The 19285-nt window shown below is 39.7% G+C and overlaps 1 protein-coding gene across 2 annotated transcripts in view; it reads left to right on the top strand.

The window, feature by feature from the left end:
• The window catches only part of FRMD3 (FERM domain containing 3), a 153256-nt gene that overhangs the window by 50838 nt on the left and 83133 nt on the right, over positions 1-19285 (top strand). The gene's annotated exons all lie outside the window — the stretch shown is intronic.

The following is a 19285-nucleotide window of genomic DNA, read 5'->3' on the forward strand; positions in this document are numbered from 1 at the left end:
TAGAGCCAGCCTCAGTAAACTGTTGAGACAAAGCTGAGTCTGTTGCTGTATGCATCCCACAGTGCCCTTGTAATCTTTCCCTTCGCCGTGATCTGGGATGGTTCTGCTTTTCTCTGCCCTGTATAATAGTGTCCTGACAGTGTGGTCATCTGCCTGTTCTGGGCTGTAACCCAAATGACTGGTTGGGGATACAAAAGTTGCCCATATTTCCTTTATGTGGTCTTTCAGGTATGTCAGATTGTGACTAATGTTCAGAATAAGACCTTGAATTTTCTGAGAACAACAACTTTTCTGAGAAGCCAGTATAGGCGAGAAAGTTGGCACTTTGCCTTTTTGTTTGCTGTGTGGTGCTGTGGGTGGGGGTGTGGTTAGGGTTTTTCTTAGTTGAAGATGCATGCAGGAAAGAGCTAGTATACTTCCATAATTATGTTTCTGAGGGGAGACTTGCTCTGGCATTCGCTGCTGTTGCTCTTGGCCACTTTATTTTCTTTATGAGTAAATAAATTTGCTGTTAAAGATAAAAGAAATACGTAACTTTATTAATCAGATGTTTTCTATGAATGTGCTGGGCAACTCTGAGATGTTCTTGTAAGTAGACAGATTTCCTAGTCCATCTTTAATGCAGCTCCTTTCCAGAGGAGTTAGGATGTATAAAACCTGGGTTTTTTTCAAATCATAACATCCATTATTAAGATGAAAAGTTAATAAGAATTTACCGTCTGTTTCTCTGCGAGGGGCTGATTCATTGCTCAGGCTAGTCTGGAGCAAGACTCTTCTCTGTACTGAAATACCGGCGTTAAATGGATGGAATGGATGGATGATTAGATTATCAAGCTGCATGATACAACTAAGCCCCCAGATGCTTTTGTTGCTGTATTTTAGGGTGTGCAGTGACAGAAGAACATAACAGAAAAGGGTTTGGAAGTCCATTGTTCCTCACTATACCAAAATACACATCAAAACATGCGGAAGTGGAATACAAATTTTTTTGCATATGAAGAAAGAAATTCATAGTAAAGCAGGCAGTAAGGCAGAAGACTGTCAAAACATAATTGATTAAATCTAGGCAATTTGTCACTAAACTTTTCAGATGTTTATCATAGATTATAAAAATAAAGGCTGTTTATACACTTGGTGTAGCATTCAGACAAGAGATATTTTTCTGTATTTTCTAGCTGCTGCAGTTGAAAGCAATGTTGATATTCACAGCAAAACAGTTTTTTGGGAGCTTATATTTTGTTGTTTGAACGCATTAAGCAGTCTTAATAAAATGTGTCGTACTCATTCCTAGATCAGACATACTGTTGTAATAAATGTATTCATTTTTTGATTTAAGATTTGAACTCTGTGATGCAAATGACCTTTAGATGTTTGCTTTTTCACAGTCTAGGCAGAAGAGTATTGCATTAGGAAAGTTGAATCCTTGTCCTTGACATGGATTAATATCTCTGTGTTCAGCAGAAAAGCTGAGGTGAGTCTCATTTATGTAGTCCTGGCAGGATACTGTTGAAGGCTCATTGTTTATTGGTACTGTTTTAGTCGCACTAGTTCATTTGCTGTGTGTCATACAGTATATTTGCTATTCTTTTGCAATACTGCCAATAGCAAGCATATGAAAATCACCCCCGAAGTTGCAAGTCTGGCTTATAAGAAGAGCAAATTGTATTTACATAGTGCAGTTAGCCTCTTTTTCCCGTTTCTGGTGTTTTGAGGGTGTTTCTAGGTGAGTTTTTCTTAGCTTGAGGTGGATGTTTTCCTTGTTACTTTTTTTTAAGTTCAACCACAGATTCTTGTCCAGTTTTGTAGCAGCTGAAGTCTTCAGGAGTAGGTCAAATATCACAACAATTTTAATGCAATTACGGGAAGTCCCCTAGTATCACTTCTAACATTGGGTGATGTGCAACAGGAGATAGGTGATGCGGTAGAGAATGGCTGCTACCTGATTCTGCAGTTGGGAGGTTTAGACCTACTTGTGTTGTACCACTTGTTTTTGAAATATTGTGATTTTTTCTTTGGGTGAACAGAGAAAGAAACTGAAAGAAGTGTGTGACTTTTAAAGTTAATCTGTCAGAGGTTTTTTTCACATGCACAATGTAGTTGGCTGACAGTATTTTCGCAACTGGAAGAATCTTTGTCTTTTAGCTTTCTGGTAATTTCTAAGCTCTCTAGCAGAGTTCATAGTTCAGAGTAGCAGATGAGGGAGGGTGAAGTAAACTAGCAAATGTTCTGATTAAAACAGAGTGGAGTCTGGAATGGCCACACGGGGTCTAAAGTGGATGGAACTGCCACCTACTGTAGGCAGGATCCGTTTTCTGCGTCTGTTTCCTTCTTAGTTGAGATTTTTTTAGGGAACTTGACAAACATAAAATTCAGCTCAGTTGTTCAGTGTGTGGCTCAGGATTTCCCTTGTTTCTACCAGGAGGGAGGACCCATGCTTATTTTTCCTCCTGATGTAGGGTAACATTAGAAAATTATTGTGCTACAGTGAGAGGGGAACCTCGACTGTCACACAGCTGGGGCTGACATCTGGTCCCCTGTGATTTTAGGTGTGGGAATGTGCAATTTTGTCCCAGGGCAAGCTGCTTGTCTGCCTTCTGTTTCACTAATTTGTCTTGAACTTATTGGAAGTAGGTGTCTCGAGTGCCAGTACAAAAGGGCTATCCATGCCCCTTATTTTTTCCTTGGTGTTAGCTCTGCATCAGCTGTTGGAGGGCAGAGCAGTAGGTAACAGCGCAGGAAAATTGCTGTGCTTTGGGAGCTTGAGTGCAACTGTGTGTATTGTTGCTCGAGGTCCATGGTGTGTGTGCAGTCTGCACGAGTCAGTGCAGAGGTGCTTTTGGGGATGGGGAAGGTGCCCAAAAAACATGGGGACAAGATCCGTACTTGAGCAAGGATCTGAAAACTCACTAGACTCGGGAGAGCTGTTCGCACATAAAATAATGGCTTTGCCTAACAATTACAAGAAACTGCAACCCTGTAACTCACCTAAAATGACAGATAGAGCAAGTTAACTCCTCTCAGCTTTAATTAGGCAGCTGAACTGATCATCATATGTGATTTTTCCTAATGTTCATAGGCTTTGTTGATGCTTTCATAGCTTTTGGAGAAAGGATAGCTAAACTTCACAGCTGTTCAAAGTACCAGAAGCTGTTGAGATGGTGAAGTTTTACATAATTTTAAAGGATGGTGCTGAAAAAGTCTCGTAATCGCTAGCCCTTGTTCTCATGGGGGACTTGAACTTACCAGACATCTGCTGGAAATACAACACAGCAGAGACGAAACAGTCTAGGAGGTTGCTGGAGTGTGTGGGAGATAACTTCCTAATGCAGCTGGTAAGTGAGCCTACCAGGGGAGGTGCCTTGCTAGACCTGCTGTTGACTAACAGAGAAGGACTGGTGGGAGATGTAGTGGTCGGAGGCTGACTTGGGCTTAGTGACCATGAAATGACAGAGTTCTCACTTTGAGGTGAAGTTAAGAGGGGGGCCAGCCCAGCAAAACCACCACCATGGACTTTCGGAGAGCAGACTTTGGCCTGTTCAGGACTGGTTGAGAGAGTCCCTTGGGAGAGAGTCCTGAAGGTCAAAGGGGTCCAGGAAGGCTGGACATTCTTCAAGGAAGAAGTCTGGAAAGCATGGGGTAAGGCTGTCCCCATGTGCCGCAAGACGAACTGGCATGGATGGTTGGACTTGATGATCTTAGAGGTCTTTTCCAACCTTAATGGTTCTATGATTCTGAAAAAAAGGTAGATTTTTGAAATAGATTCTTTTGTATGCGTATTGTAAGACTGTAGTTTGGTTGGTCCGTAATAAGTTTCACCCGATATAGTGCTTCAGGTTGGCTGCTTATAGCTGTTTTAAGGACTCAGTAAAATAAAGATGAGACTGTATTTTAAAAATTTTTCGGAAAAGCTCTGCTTAAAACTTTGGAATGCAGTCTGGTTTGTGAGAAGGCGGAGATTATTAAATATGACAGCATATATATTTTTTAAATTGACGGTTTTTGAATGCTGTCAAATAGATCATGGTCCTTCATTAAATCCATTTGATCAAAGGAGAGAGCTCTAGGTAGATGGCTTTTTTTCAGTGTTTTTATTTTAGTAATGTAGTTTGTAGGGAATTATGGTGCTCCGTGGTGCTATGCTGATAGTTTAACTGAAGCATGATTTTTTCCAAGTTTATTTTGTAATGCTTTTAATGCAGTAGAATAAACCAGCAGCAGAATCTGAAGATTTTCAACTGTTTTTTTTTCAAAGCTTTAAATCAAGGTTGACTACCTTGGCTGAAGACATGCTGTAGAAACAACAGAATTATTGAGCTTGATGAAAGATAAAGCTGGCTAGTATGAGACATAAATTGGATAAAATTGTATATTCCAAATTGTACAGACAGCCAAATGATCTAATGGCCTTCTCTAATTTTAGAATTCTTTAGTCTTTTTTCTTGACATCTTTCTTATATTTGTATGTGTAAAGTGTCTATGTGTATGTCTAGGCACATATGCATAAACAAGTATGATGTGTGTATGTGTGAGAGGTATCAAAGATGCATTATAAGCTAGAAAAGGAAGTGCCTTTTATGAGCTGAATACGTGGTGGTGACCTATACATGATTTTTGACCTATCAGCCATTGCTATTCTAGAATCTGAAATTAATATTTCAGGACTAATATCTGCTGCTCTCCGAGATGGCTATGCATGAGTATGTACTGCAGGCACTCATGGGGTCAACTGTTTCAATAGGTAGAACTATATGTAGAAATAAATTTTGGCATTTAATTATTGAAGCGCCTTTCAATCACACTGTGAAGCTGTGTCCTTCAGTAGTTCATTGCTTTCTGACAGTTGAGCATTGCTAACCAGTTATGTCTACTTCCATGCCTGGCCTGTAACTCAGTGTACCTTACAGTCAAATGCTCAGAGCTTGCAAGCTGACTTTCATTTACTTTCGGCTTTCTGTTTTCTGTTGAGAGAAGGTGGCAAAGACAAAGCTTCAGAGCATATTGGCTGTTGGGTGTCTCAGTGTGTTCTTTCCACCTGTGTGGACTGAGGCTGGCTGCCCACTATTGCATGGCGAAGAGGAAGATGGGCAGGACTGGGAAGGGTTAGAGAAGACCAGGTGGTGTGACAGGCCAGAGCAAGAGCAGGGTGTCACTCCTGCGCTAAGGTTTTAACACCTTGGAAAAAAGTGGATCTTCTGCCTTATCTAGAAGGATACATCCTGGTTTACTGGGTCTCACGTGTGTTTGATAATATTATGGTTAACTCTGGTGCTTTCTCAGCTGAATTGGGATTCCAGTCATTTCCCTAAGGCTCTTCAGAGAACACGTGAAGATGTGTGGGTTTCAGTTACTGACAGAAGTGCCCTTGGTGGTGAAGTCTTCCCCTGCTTGTCCCCCTTCCTTCTGCTTGCTGCGGATGCTTGTACTTAGGACACACGGCTAAGGATGGTTGCTGCATCCCACAGGAATGGTGCAAAGGCACTGAGATTTCTGCTTGCTCTCTTGCCAGTTCCCATGCTGGCTTGTTTGCTGCTTTATTTACCCAAGGTCCTTTTTGCTTTACTGTGTCAGGCAGAAAGAGAAATCCAAAAAGTTGCCTTGTTCCACAAGACAAAGGTACCTTATCTTCTTTAGTGTCATCTGCTCATTTATGTAACTTCTCCAGTTTTGAAAAAGAGGATCATTATAAAATAATTGCATCCTGAGGTTTTGCAGTCAGTTTTGGCACAGCAGGTATGAAGCTGTCAGAGATTTGCTTGTTAATAATCTGCATGTCAGCCTTGTGCTGGCTCTAGTTCTTTCTGAAGAGACTTTTTAAGACTTCTTTTTCTTTTCCACATAAGCCTGTAGCAGCCATAAATGATCTGGGTGAAGAGAAGGGAAAATGTAGGCTCAGTCTGCTCCCAAATTAAAAGAGGTTCAGCAGAGATCTTTCAACACTCAGACAGGAGACAAATTTCATTTAACTTTTTATTTTGAGATGATATTGAGAGCTGTTCAATCCTTTGTGGAGTTGCTGAGTTTTCATCCTGATGTTTGCTGCAGCTCTACTTTTACTCTAAATGTGACAGGAATGTAGAGAGAGACGTTTCTCATGCAACTGGTGACCTAGGAATCAGCTGTACCATATATTTATGAATGTTACTGTATGTTATAATTTTTGACAGGTTTTCCCCTACCCCCTTAACCACCTGTGTGAGAGAAGGACTTCATTTACAAAAATTTGCTTTGGTGCTTAAACACCTATGAACAAGGAACTTTTTTTTTTTTTTTAATTTTCCATGTTTGGGTTTGGGTTGGAAGGGACCTTTAGAGGTCATCTAGCCCAAACCCCCTGCAATGAGCAGGGACGTCTTCAACTAGACCAGGTTGTTCAGAGCCCCGTACAACCTGGCCTTGAATGTTTCCAGGGTTGGGGCATTTACCACCTCTCTGGGCAACCCGTTCCAGTGTTTCAACATCCTTGTAAAAAGTTTCTTCCTTATAGCCAGTCTGAATCTACCCTCTTCTAGTTTACAATCATTACCCACTGTGCTATCGCAACAGGCCTTGCTAAAATATTTGTCCCCATCTTTCTTCTAAGCCCCCTTTAAGTACTGAAAGGCTGCAATAAGGTCTCCCCGCAACCGTCTCTTCTCCACGCTGAACAACCCCAACTCTCTCAGCCTTTCCAAAGGCTTTTTCCCTGAAGAGACTTGCTTGGGACAACTATGCACTGCTTAATTGCATACAAAGTATAGTTTGCACTGTATGGCTTTCTGTTCCACCACTATACATAGTAAAATGAATACAGGTGATCCCATTTGGTGTCTTCCTCTGGTCTTTTCTTGTTTCAATGATTTTTCTGTTCAGTTGTGATAGGCAGTGTGGATAGCTGAGGTAAGCTGGTCAGTATGCATAAACATCCTCCGCATCAAATGCAAGAATCTGAGTGACTTTACAATGCCAGCTAGTATTGAACATGTGAGACAATTCCCAGTGTTTAAACAAATATTCTGAAGTTGATTGTTTTTTTTTTTTTCTTGTTTCCTTGTGTTTCAGCAGAGAGCTAAAATGTTACAGATACCAAAGGCAGCAAATTGTGTCTGGAGTAGACACATACAGTATTTCTGTGAGGTCAGGGTTTGCACTGGAAAAATTGAATTGTCATTTGGTATGTAATTCAGAGCTTTGCTTTCAAGTTACTAGGCGCAAGTAACATTTGCAGTGTCCTAGGATTTATTTCAGGGGTAAGGATCTTAAAAGAGATATGAGAATAGCTACTACTGAGAAAGAATCAAGTGTGATGGGTTCCCAACTTAGTGAAAAAGGATGCATTTTAATAATGTGTTGATATGTACCGTGACGCAAAGACGTAGAACACAGAGCAATTACTGAAACACTAGAAAGCTAGATTAGTTTGCCTTTGATCTCCGCTGAGTGTGTGGGAACAGGGAGTCTGGGCACAGGACAGAAAGATGAAGAGGAATCTGACAGAGTAAGGGAGAAAATTTGAGTCTAGTAAGGGAGAAACAATTCATCTGTTATGAGACCTGTGAAAAGTATTGCTTTATTATTTTCTTTTTTGCAGCTGTGGTTAATGGAACAAGCCTGTAGAACCCTTCATTTGGATTTTTGCCAGCCATTATTTAAGATGTGCTGTGTCCTTTGTGGTGATACCTCAAAGAAATTGGGAAATAATTTTTGTTTTAAATCTGGATTGTATCTAATTGTTCTTAAAAGAGTGAAAAAAAATACTTACCGTAGTTGTAATTTTGTGAGGTGATGATGACAAATGCAAGGGGAGCACTGTCTGTGCTATCAAATGGAGGTCTTATTTTAGGTAGTGCTAATGAGGCAGTTTGTGTGGCTTTCAAGGACTGAACAACCTCCAGAAAGAGAGAAAGAAAAAAAATCGGTTCAGTTCCCCCTACTACAAAAAATTTGCAAACTGGGAACTTTTTTTGGCATAGAGACAGAAGCTTGTATGACACAAAGAACAAGTTCCTTCTCTGACTCCAATAGATGGCTTTTATTAAATACCATTGGGGTGCATTGGTGTAGGCACTATGTCCAAGGAATGCTTCTGGAGGACTCCTTTTCCAGTGTTTTCAATCTAGCATAAATTTGATTTTCTGAAGGTTGGATGTCTAGTTTCACAAAATTAGCGTTGTTTGTTTTCCTTCAAAACATGCATTCAACAGCTGGGATTATTACAAGGTGGCAGGGGGGAGGGAAGTACTGGTGGCAGGTTCTTTTCTGTGTGGTTATTTCTGACAGGAAAACATATTTATGCACGTGTGTCTATATAAAGCATTAGTTGAGCAGTTTGGGAATAGTTTTTCATGGTAAAACTGTTCTTTCACTTCACGCAAAAAATAAAGCACTTTGCAAAGCGGGAAATGACCCAACATGATCCTTCAAATTACAAAATTTCTGCAGTTAGAACACATGGGAAAAGTGAGAAAGCATAGTGTTATATTAATAAAGACTAGATAGTTTTCTCAGAAAGGAATTACTTACCTTAGAAAAAGCGTGTTGATGTATTCTGAATTAATAAAAGGTGAGAGAGGTTTTTGCGCATCCTCACCTGCTTGGAATCCATAAAAACCTGTTTGGATATCCTCAGAATGTATTGTGATAAGTGTCCTCTGAGGCATTAGTGATATGATTATATGTTATGGCTGTTGGACAGTTCAAGTGCATGGCATCGTGAGGATTCCTCAGCCAAAAGTTTTTCTCTAGGCCCCTATCACATCAGATTAGTGTGTGAGTTACACTTTAGGCTGGTTCACAGGGAGCTGTTGACTTCATCACCATGGCTGAGGGTCTTGTCTGTCAGGAGACATTATCTGTGGTTTGCAGCACTTGTAGAGATTCAGTACTTCAGAGCTGGTGTTGCCAGACCACTGACTGCACAACTGGGCTTGTGATTATGGAGTAATCCACATAATGATGATCAAGCTCCCATAATATCTAGTCATATATTCTGTTCTTTGTGTAAGCTCTTAGCCTTGCACATCACTCTAATAGCCTTTCAAATGGGCATTAACTCAGCAGTTAGGAAATCTCTTCCTCTAGGAATGATGTTCCATGATCTTTCTTTTCTTTCTCCTTCCTTCCCACCCAGTGCATGCACACCCCATGTCGTGCTTGCAAGCACTCGTGCTGTATTTCTCCATGAGAGGAGAGGAACATGGGGTTAACCCCACACTTGGGGGGTGAGGGAGACCAGCTGAGGTGCCATTACTAGTGCTGACAGGGGCACCAACTGCCCTATGGCAACAGCAGCTCCCCTACTCCGCTCATCTCTTTGTCCAGCTTGCCCTGCTCTGCTGTAGTCATACGTTTCCACACGTTGCTTGGTGTGGAAACGATGGTGTGGCTGTTCCTGTATTGACCCTCACCATGGTTGGGGTTCCGTACATTCAGCTGTGCCCTGAAATGTAGCTGTGAAAGGGGTTCTTGCCCCTCACCAGCTGGTTGTTTTTCTGTGGGCAGCTTAAGTAAACCAGGTCACACCATGCTGATTCTCTCTTCTGCCTGTGCTCACGGAAGCATCTTGTTCAGCTAGTAGTATGTTTGGTTGCTTTCCTTTTTCAAAATACTTCTTTATGTATAAAAAGGGCACACTGCTGCATATCTGTTAGAAAAGGTATAACTAAAGAACTGTACTTCAGGAGAAAGGGGTGAGGCTTCATTTTCTGGGCCTGCTGAACCCACTGAGAAGATTCAGTATTGCATGTTGCAGAGGGAGTATTGTGGACCATTGCCTGTACTGGGGGCATCAGGTAATTTTGTCAAAATACTGATTTGACTTTTTTGTTGCTTTTTAGGTGGGGTCTGAGCACTTGTTCTTCAAATCTTTCATCTGCTTTGCTAGATGTGGTATGATGGTGTGTCCTAGCTGTATCTTCCAAGTTAGTTTTGATGTTGAGGATGCAAGAGAGAAAGTAGAATTAGCTTTGCTGAACAATGCTGCATATTGAATAAAATGATAGATTTGTTGACAGAAGCACTCAGTTCCTTTTAAGAAATCGATAGTGCCTCAGATAGTATCACAAATGCTGCGCTAATGGAAGCTGTTACCAGAAGTGAGCAGTTAATGATGCAAGCCTTCTCTGAGGCCATCACTTCAGGGACATAAAACCTAAATGGCCAAGTGTTGCCCATGTGCAGAGGGACAGAAAACGATGATGAGCCCTGTAAATGAATATTGCATTTGTGGTTTCTCCAGTGCCTGCCTGGCTGGTGGTGACTTTTGAGAACTGCAGTGAGCTGTAAATATTTCTTTTTGTCATTTATAATTTACTCATGGGTCAGAGTAATTTACTTGCATCATAGCACTGAGGTCGAGAGCTGATTGTGTGAAAGCTGTTATCTGTGTTCACTCCTGCTGTCCAGGAGGTCTACTACTGTGTAGTAGAATACAGTTTTCATTTTCCATATGATTTTGTATTTGTGATAGTTTATATTGCATAGGACTGGCATTGTGTAATTTTTCTGTGGTGCAATTGTTTATTTTTCCCATTTGTCTTTTATTATTTGACCACTATCATCCTACAATAACTGTCAATTCAAGAGAGGGCAAAACTATGCTGTTCTATGGACAAAAACTGACCATCTGTTGCAAATGAATAGTGAAAAACTAAAGAAAAATAAGTAACCTCGAATAACCCTCTTCATTTCCCAGCTGAGGTAGCACACAAGAGGAGTCATCTTTGACAAATGCATTTCTGACCTCACTAGAGCAGGTACTTCTGGGTAGATTTTCAATGCTGTGTGCGTTTAGATATGCAGTTTCATTTAAGATTAATAGAGCTTCTGCAGCTGCATTCACACATACAGCCTTGAAATTGCTCTCCACCTATTTCTTTTCTTCTCAACATAGACATTTTTCTCCTTTTTTCTTTGCTTTCTCCTTTCTTTGACATGTATTTGTATATTTGTTGCTCAAATGAAACAGTAGGAAGAGATTGGTTTATTTTTTTGTGGTTTTTTTTTTTTTTTTTAGTTCTATTAATTCATACGTAGCATATGGGCCTCAACTGATAATTAAGTGCTCAGAAATTTGAGTTCAGAGACTGATGTCTCTATAAAAATGATGTTCTTCAAGACACGTTCCAGGTTAGCAAATGAGTTCTAAAACCAGACGAGTATGGGTAGTTTGTATCTCAGATGATAACTGTAAATGTAACAAATGTAACATGTAGGGGATGTTATCACTTCAGGTGGTCGAAACAAGTCTTGGATCTTTGTGAATAATTCGGATGGTTGCAAAACAAGGGACTCCTGAATAATCCCTTTAGGCGCCTGGGCCTTGCGAGAACAGGTATGCAAACTACAGAGTTAAGGAGGCTGCAGGATAATCTGAAGACCCCTGCCGAGAGACGCCAAACAAACATGTGCGATGGACATTACCATATATTAATGAATTCTCGGAAAAGCCATTACTATGATAAACATTTCTTGGAAATGTAATGAATATGTATGTTAACATAGCATAAATACCTAGTAACTGTGTCTCTTCGGTGCACACGTTTGGAGGAGAGATCCCCCGTGTGCCCGGCGCCGCAATAAAGAATACCTGCTTAATAGTCTGCTGACTATTGAGTCTTCAATTCCGGCTTTTCACAGCATCACAGACATGAAGTGTTCTTGTGGGCAAAAGTTATCACTATTGACTGCTAAATTCCTTATGAAATAAAATGGTCATTAATTCTCTAATGCTTTCAGTACGTAGTCATGTACTTTTCTTTTTTTCCCTGAAAGTCTTTCCCACTTCAAATAAGGGTAAAATAAGATGGTAATTCATATCTGAAGTTTTAGTTCTGTCCATTTTGAGTGAGTCAGTGGTGGTGTACCACTGTGTACTTCTATAGTATACATGTCTGGGAAGCTCTGTGCTGAAACTATGTTGTGAAAGCATTGCAACTAAGAGAAACGTGTATTCTGGTTGCTTGTCCTGTTAGGGGGCCTTTTAGGAAGAGATACTTCTTCCATGAGTTTTGTTCAAGAAGCAAGCAGATAAAGAAGAGCAAGTATAGTTCTGCCCCCAGTACGTTTTCGTATCATAAGGTGTATTTTGCTTTGTCTATCACTGTGTTGGGTTGTCAGTCTCCTCCCTAGAGGATAATTTTCCTGTACATCCTTCCGTTCTTCCCGTTTCTGGAGTCTGTGTCTTGACAGTCAGCTCCACCTGGATGGCGTTAATGAGTGGGTGGTGTTGGGACTGGATTTCTGACAATGTGGTAGGGTGCCACTTTTTCCCTTCAGTTAAACAAAGATAGTGAAAACTTTGTTAATGAAAGCACATTCTTTGATTTGTTTCTGCTGGATTGGATGGGTGATGGAATTGCTTAGAAAGATCTGGACATATGCAGGTAAAACCTTTTTACAAAAGCTAATTACATAACATTGTGTAGTGAGATAAGTGAATTTAAACATAACAAAATGTATTAAGAGACACAGATTAAAAAATCCATCCTCCTCTGTATTCTAGAATTAGAAAATGTTAATACAAATTATGGTTAGGTAATTGACTATACAGAATGAAGTATATAATTTGCAAGAGGTAATTCTTACAAAATAATGTATGGCAGAGGACTCTTGTAATTAAGTAAATGCAGGCTGCTTTATTGCAATGTCATTTTTTGTGTTTTTCATTTCATCATGCACTAATTTGTTTCCTTTGATTCAGGTTTGTAGAAATGCAATTAATTCCGCACTGTAAAGAAAAGAAAGTTCTGCAGTAAATCCTTTGCTTCTAAAATAAAATCTGCTGGTTTTGAGCTGGGTTTTTATCAGCAAAAAATTGTTGTCTTTTTTTATTTTGAAACTTTAACAACAACATAAATTACAGGTGGCCATTCTTACAAATGAGAAAATTTTCCATTTAAGTGCTGTATTATAGACTTCCAGTATTTTCAAGTAGTTTAAAATAGTGGAGAGTGCTGATTAAGAGCAGGAAGGAAATCCTTTTGTGGTGTTGTAGCATTTTAGATGAGGAATGAAACAGGCATGTTTTTAATAGTTCTTTGTATTTTGAAGGCATTATGCAATGTCAAGTTCTTGTGAAACATCTACGGAACGATGTTCCTGTTTCAGTTTCTAAAGATGGAGGAAAAATGTCAAAGAGGTTGTCTGTGTATGCATCCTGTGAGTAGTTACTGTCATTTGTAATCTCAATAAATACATAAATCCAAAGACCCGTAAGAAATTTGCCCGGGGCATTGGAAGTTGTCAGGGTTAGGGCTGGCCCAACATTGCCAGCTTGGAGCTGAGCCTGTTCCACCTCGCTGCCTTCGATTGCTGCAGAATGAGGATTCTGTTCTTGGTGTTGCTGTTTGAATGGGACTTAAAAATTCATCTAGAAGATGCTGTGAAATTTGGGTATGCCAGGTCTCCTTCCTTCTCTGTGCCCTCCACCATCCTCCCTGCTCAGCTCTGAAGGGTTGATATTAAATCAGTCCCATTTCTACAGCACATGCCCCAGTCCACTGGTGGTGCGTAGTGAACTTCTTTGCTGTGCCACTGGAAACAAATGCAAATGTGACGACAGCTGTCCCAAAACTGACATGAACAGAGAATTTCTCCCAGGTGTCCTTTTACAGCTCCACTTCTGTGTACAAGAGCAGGCCCCGATACAGAACTGTAGAATAATTGTCAATAAAGTTGGAGATGTGTGCCTGTTGGGATTCAAGGTGTTTCTCTCATGAAGGGCCTAGAAGTATGATCTCATCACTGGCAGAAGATGTCTGAAAAGAAGTCAGAAATGTGAGAGGTGGCAATTGAGGAGGCAGTTTAGCTCTGTAAATCTCTGTTGCTTTTTATCTTTTTTTTCAAGTATTGTCAACAGTTCTATTTCAATTTTCAATGGGTAAAGCTGCTTTTTGAATTATTTTTTTGCCTTGGAGGAGCTTCTTGGGTTTGTCTGTTTTTCTGACCTTGCTAGGTTTTGTTCTGTTATGGTTATTCTTGAATTCGTGTATTTAATTTTTTTTACATCCATAGAACTTCAAAAGATGTTACACACTGAAGAAAACAAGCGTACAAAATCAGACATCATTCTTGCCTTGCCTGAGAGCCTGGACTTTCCATTTACTTAAAAAGAAATACTGGCTTAATTGTTGTTTTATTTTACTTTTCTTTTTTTTTTGAGTGGATTTACACTTAAGTAAACATGTAAGTATCTGAGCAGCTTTACATAGAGGGTCACTGTAGGGAACTGTTCGCATGAGTAAAGACATTTGTGGGATAAGGATTGAAATCCCCAGTACAAATAAACACTGTTTATGATTCTGCACTGCTTCTTAGTAATGTGAGTGGCTTCCTGACGGAGATAAGCACAGCTGGCAGGACTTCAGTGATTAGATAACAGAGCAGAAGTGTTGTGTTTAATCTGCTTGTGACTCTTGCTCTTCCTCGTGACGACATTCAGATAGATAGATGCAGAACTCCACAGTGAAGCAGATGCAAATAGGCAAGACACTTCACTGAATGCAAGATTTTAAACTGCTATAAATGGTTTTCCCCTCACTTCCAGAACTGTGAAACAGTCACAGATGTTTTGTGGTCTCATTTTATGTTACTGGAGAAGGGCTAGATTGGCAGAGCAAGATATAATCTCCCTTGCTTTTTAACTTGCACAGCGAAACTAGGAATAAAAAAAGAAATCCCCAAAACAAGCACGAGATTGGGATATTGTGTTAGACTGAAACTGCTCAAGAGCCATTGAGATCTTTGGATTAATTTCTGCATAACAGAGGAGTTACCGAGGAATTGGGTTACTCAGTCATAAATTTGCAGAGTTGCTGAAATGGAAGCTGTCATAATAGTGCCTGATAGTGAAAATGAAGCATCTCTGCAGTGTCTTACTCAGTTTTTAGAGCTAGGGAAGAAACTCAGGTTGTCCTGCGAGTCTGTCAATGGAGGACTCTGTATGTTTGTGTTTTCATGTTTTGCTGCAGTGGAGAATGTCGCTTGTTTTGCTTAATTCTTTTGCAGCAGTGGTAGTTTAATTTGATACGTACTTGTTTCAAGAGAAAAGAAAATTTTTGATCCAGCTTAAAAAGCAGAGTTTAATGGTTATTTGCAAACTGACCTTCTGTGTTCAGGGATTCTGTCATTTACATGGCATTATATCCTTTGCATGTGTGTTGGGGTTTGTTGTGGGATTTTAGGAGTATTAAGGTCAGATATTCAAATGCAGCCTTAGGAAAAACATACCCATCTCGTCTGTGCCAATTTATGTAAGCAAATCAGACATTCCTCAAATTATTTATAGGAATCTCCAAAAGCCTATTTTTCTGTGAGTGTGTGGAGTGACTACATTATAGGACTTTGTTTGAGGCCATTTTAAAAAACAATTTTTGTAGAGTACGGGTTACAAAAATCTGGAAGAAAATACATCTCAATTGAGATGGCCAGACGTTACTTTTGACTTAATGGATTTAGAAAAATGTGGCTTGTTTAAGATGGTATTCTTTCACTGAAAACAATGTATTGATTACAATCCAAGGCAATTTCGTTCCCTTGCTCACACACTTTTGTGACTCTGGTTTCTGTCGTGGTTGGTCTTCTCTGTTTGAGAATAGTTGATGAGCTCTGGGTGAACTGTGATACAATTATCAAAGATTTCAGCTGTGAAGCTTTTAAAAATCTGACTTGATTTTTGCTTTCAGATTCCTGTGGTCTGTTGCTGACATTAGTGTTTCCAATAATGGCTTTTTTTGTGATGTAGTTTTTTCATGTTCTGACATACGTGTTGAAATGTAGCATAAAAACATTTCCATGAATTACTGCAAAGTACTTCATTGGCATAGCAGGGTTTGGGGTTTGTTTTTGTTTGGTTGGTGGTTGTTTTTTTTTTTTTTTTGGGGGGGTGTTTTTTTTTTTTTTTTTAGGATTACTTGGAAAGCTATATGGCAACTGTCTGAAATTTGAGGCAATGTTTTATATTCATTATTTGATGACCCAAATCCATTCCTGTGCTCTGTTGTGGATGACTGGCAGTTCCTAATTTAATTTATCCATATCCTTTCACAAAAGAGAATAAGCTTTGGATTTAATATATTCTTTTGTACTATAATATGTAATAGATATATGAAAGAACACAGGAGACGAGAAAGATTATCAGGTTCTAAAGCTCAGGAGAATTCAGAGCGTTCTTAGAGAAATGTAGAAAATGTTTATGGATGCTGTTTGCAGAAAACAAAATGAACAACCATTGCCCATCCTTCTTGCCGCACTATCTATTATGAGTTCAGACTTGAGGTGTTCTGTGCCATGTCAAGTATTTTTCTTTGTGTATCAATTATGATCGGAACTTTTTCAAATTTCAGGTATATATAAAGCATAGTAGTGGAACATTTACAACAGTATGTCTTAGGAGAACACTCATTATGGATGTGCCTATTTAGCTGCTTTTATCCATCTTGAATCTTTTTTAATATCTGGTAATGAATCATGTGGCTTGAAGCCCGACTGAGTAGCGCTATTAACTGAAGTGTATACTAACCAAGGGTGAGGTTATTAACTAGTCCCTTTTATTTATCTATGGAGGGCTTAAGGATTCCTAGAGCATGAGTTTGGCTCGGGGGCTCTTGTTCATTTGCTCTTTTTTGTTTGGTTGATTTCCATCGTCTGTCTTTCAAGCAAGAAAACTAGGGCATCAATTCATTTCAGAAAGTGAACATTGTTACTGGGTTGAAAAACTCCTTACGTGCCCTAGCCTTTTATCAGATTCCTCAAGAACTCAGAAAACTTTTGTGATTATTTAGGTGGGTGAAGCAAAGGGCTTTTTAAATGAACGGTTTAGAATGTAGACATATAGAAATTCACAGATTTTCTGACTGTTCTTCCATTAACGCCCTCTAATGTTGTCAGATGAAACTGTGAGTAGTCAAGTTTCCTCATTTCCAGTGTTTTAAAAATTGGATTTCTTTTGTACACTGTTGTCAGTAAAATCTGTTTTCATGTTTGGCTATACCTGAGTCACCTAATAGTTATTATGCCCCAGTTCTATTTAGTTCATTGTAGATTCATCTTAAAACTGTGTGCCACTTGAATATCACATCTGTGTTCAAATTTTTTCCCACTGCCTTTGTGTTGAAATGTCACTGTGCAATTTTATCTTAATATTTTGAGTCTTGCTTATCGCCTAGCCACAAAAGTTTGCAGACACTTCTAAGATTTTAAGCTATAAAATGCTTCACTGAGATATGACTGTATAACTGTAGACCTTTTTTTTTCAGTCATAGGGAGAGTGATGGTTTTCTTTTTGTACTTTTCAATCTTTGATACCGGCTTTGCCTTTTGAGGAAAGTTTTCTCTATACTGTCACTAGCATGCCCATGCTTGTAACTGGGTACAGTATTAAAAAAAATAAGTGTATGTGTTAACCACTCTTAACAGCAAACAAGTTGGTTTTTAAATGTCCTGAGGCTGGAAGGAAGCAATTACAGAAGGAAACCTGTTGTAGCTATGTTACAGGCAAAAAGATAGCAGTGCAGGGCACAAAGCATGAGGTTGAGTGAGCATGTACAGAAAACAGACAAATCGAGTTAACATCCTTTGACACTGGCTGTTTAAAAATAGGAAAACAAAGTACAGAAATACCATGGTGCAGACAAGGCCGTGATATCCTCTAGGCGAGTAACAGCATATGGAAGAGTAAAGGACACATAGAGAGGGGTAAACACATAGGAGATGTGTAGTGTGTTATGTATTTCTGTAAGGTGGAGGAAGAAAGGAGTAGTGTAAGTAGATGGTTTACACAGTAGGAAGAGAAGCAGAGTCCCTCACATCAAGGAATAAGAAACCTGTAGAGAAATTAGAAGTTCCCTTGTGGCTGGAAGTGAATTTGGGCAGAGAGAAGGTCCGTATGGCAGGGACAGTGATAGCTGCGGGAGCCCTGGCGCACTGGAAGGGCCGTGCAGCGCTCTGTCGGTGCCTGAACCGAGGGTTCTTTTTATTTAGTTAGTCTGTTTGCTCAGTGATGACAACAAAAGGATGAGCAACTGTATCCATGACAGAATTCCGTATTAATTGTAAAGATAAGAAAATAGAGGAGTGGTTCACGGATTGTGTTCTTTTCTAACACTCCAGTCTTGAAGCATGGCTCATTTTTTCTGTGTGAAGCAGCAGGTCTCACTGGACAGTGGTGGTCCCAAGGCCATTGCTGCTTCTGCCCTTTAGAGTAAGACACCGGACAGGTCACAGCGCTGTGATTGCCTCAGCTGCTCCTATGTGAAGTGCAGATGGTAACAATGTCCAATTTTGTGAAGTATCTTGAGAAATGCAGGAGCTCTCTGTTATTTTTGCCTAGCCATGCTGTTTATGGTTTAGATTGCCTGTTAGAGTCTCAAAGAAAAGTTGAATAAGACATAGCATTAAAGTTTTCAGGGAGTTGTTTGGAGGAATAAAGAAGTAATTTTTTTATGTAATGTGATTGCATATCCTGTGTAGTTTCTATCCGGTAGACATTAAAGAGCTAAGCTCAAGTTGTTCCATGTCAGCAAAGGGTAGAGTCTTGCAAGCCTGCTACCTGGTCCACAGCAGAGGCATCTCAGTGCAGAACCAGAGTAGACAGATAGAGGGAAGGAAATGCAGAGACTTGACACTGCAACATAATGAAATACCTTTGTCTGCTTGGAGTTGACTGTTTTAGGAGAACACTTTCAGCTTAGGAGAACACTTTCAGCTTTGGTGTTAATACTCACACACATCACAATTCAGGAAAAAAAAAAGAATCATGTTAGCTGGATGAGAAGAAATGTGAAAATTCGTGTAGATTCTCTGTATCAGGCGGGAAAAGGAGAAATGAAGGATCAGGATTAAGGAGAAATGAAACATAGTATTGAGACTGAAGAAAGCAGAAGAATGAGATTGTTAACTAAACATCATGTGTACAGTAAGTTTTCTGAAGGCTATAGTTACCCAGGGACAACGCAGAGATGAAAGCATCTCTTTCAGTCATTTGGGCGTTTCTTCCTTGTACTGTAGTGCTGTCAGGAAGTTAAGGATCAGGTCTCTCTTGCTGTGGGCATTGTGTAAAGATCCAGTAGGGTACTCACTGCCAAAACTGCTTGCAAACTTGGGGGGGGATACACAAAACCACACACTGTTTTGAGATTCCATAAATGCCATTACTGCATCAAGTGGAAATACAGTTACTAGTAATATATTAAGTGTTATATATGTGCAGCTATTAGACTAGCAAGAGTTTTCCTGAGGCAGGAGTAGGAATAATGTTTTCCTAATGAATCAATTTGTGAATGTGCAGGGCGTATATTGATCACTAATGTCC

This window comes from Opisthocomus hoazin, chromosome Z, assembly GCF_030867145.1.
Source record: "Opisthocomus hoazin isolate bOpiHoa1 chromosome Z, bOpiHoa1.hap1, whole genome shotgun sequence".
In the NCBI taxonomy this organism is placed as follows: Eukaryota; Metazoa; Chordata; class Aves; order Opisthocomiformes; family Opisthocomidae; genus Opisthocomus; species Opisthocomus hoazin.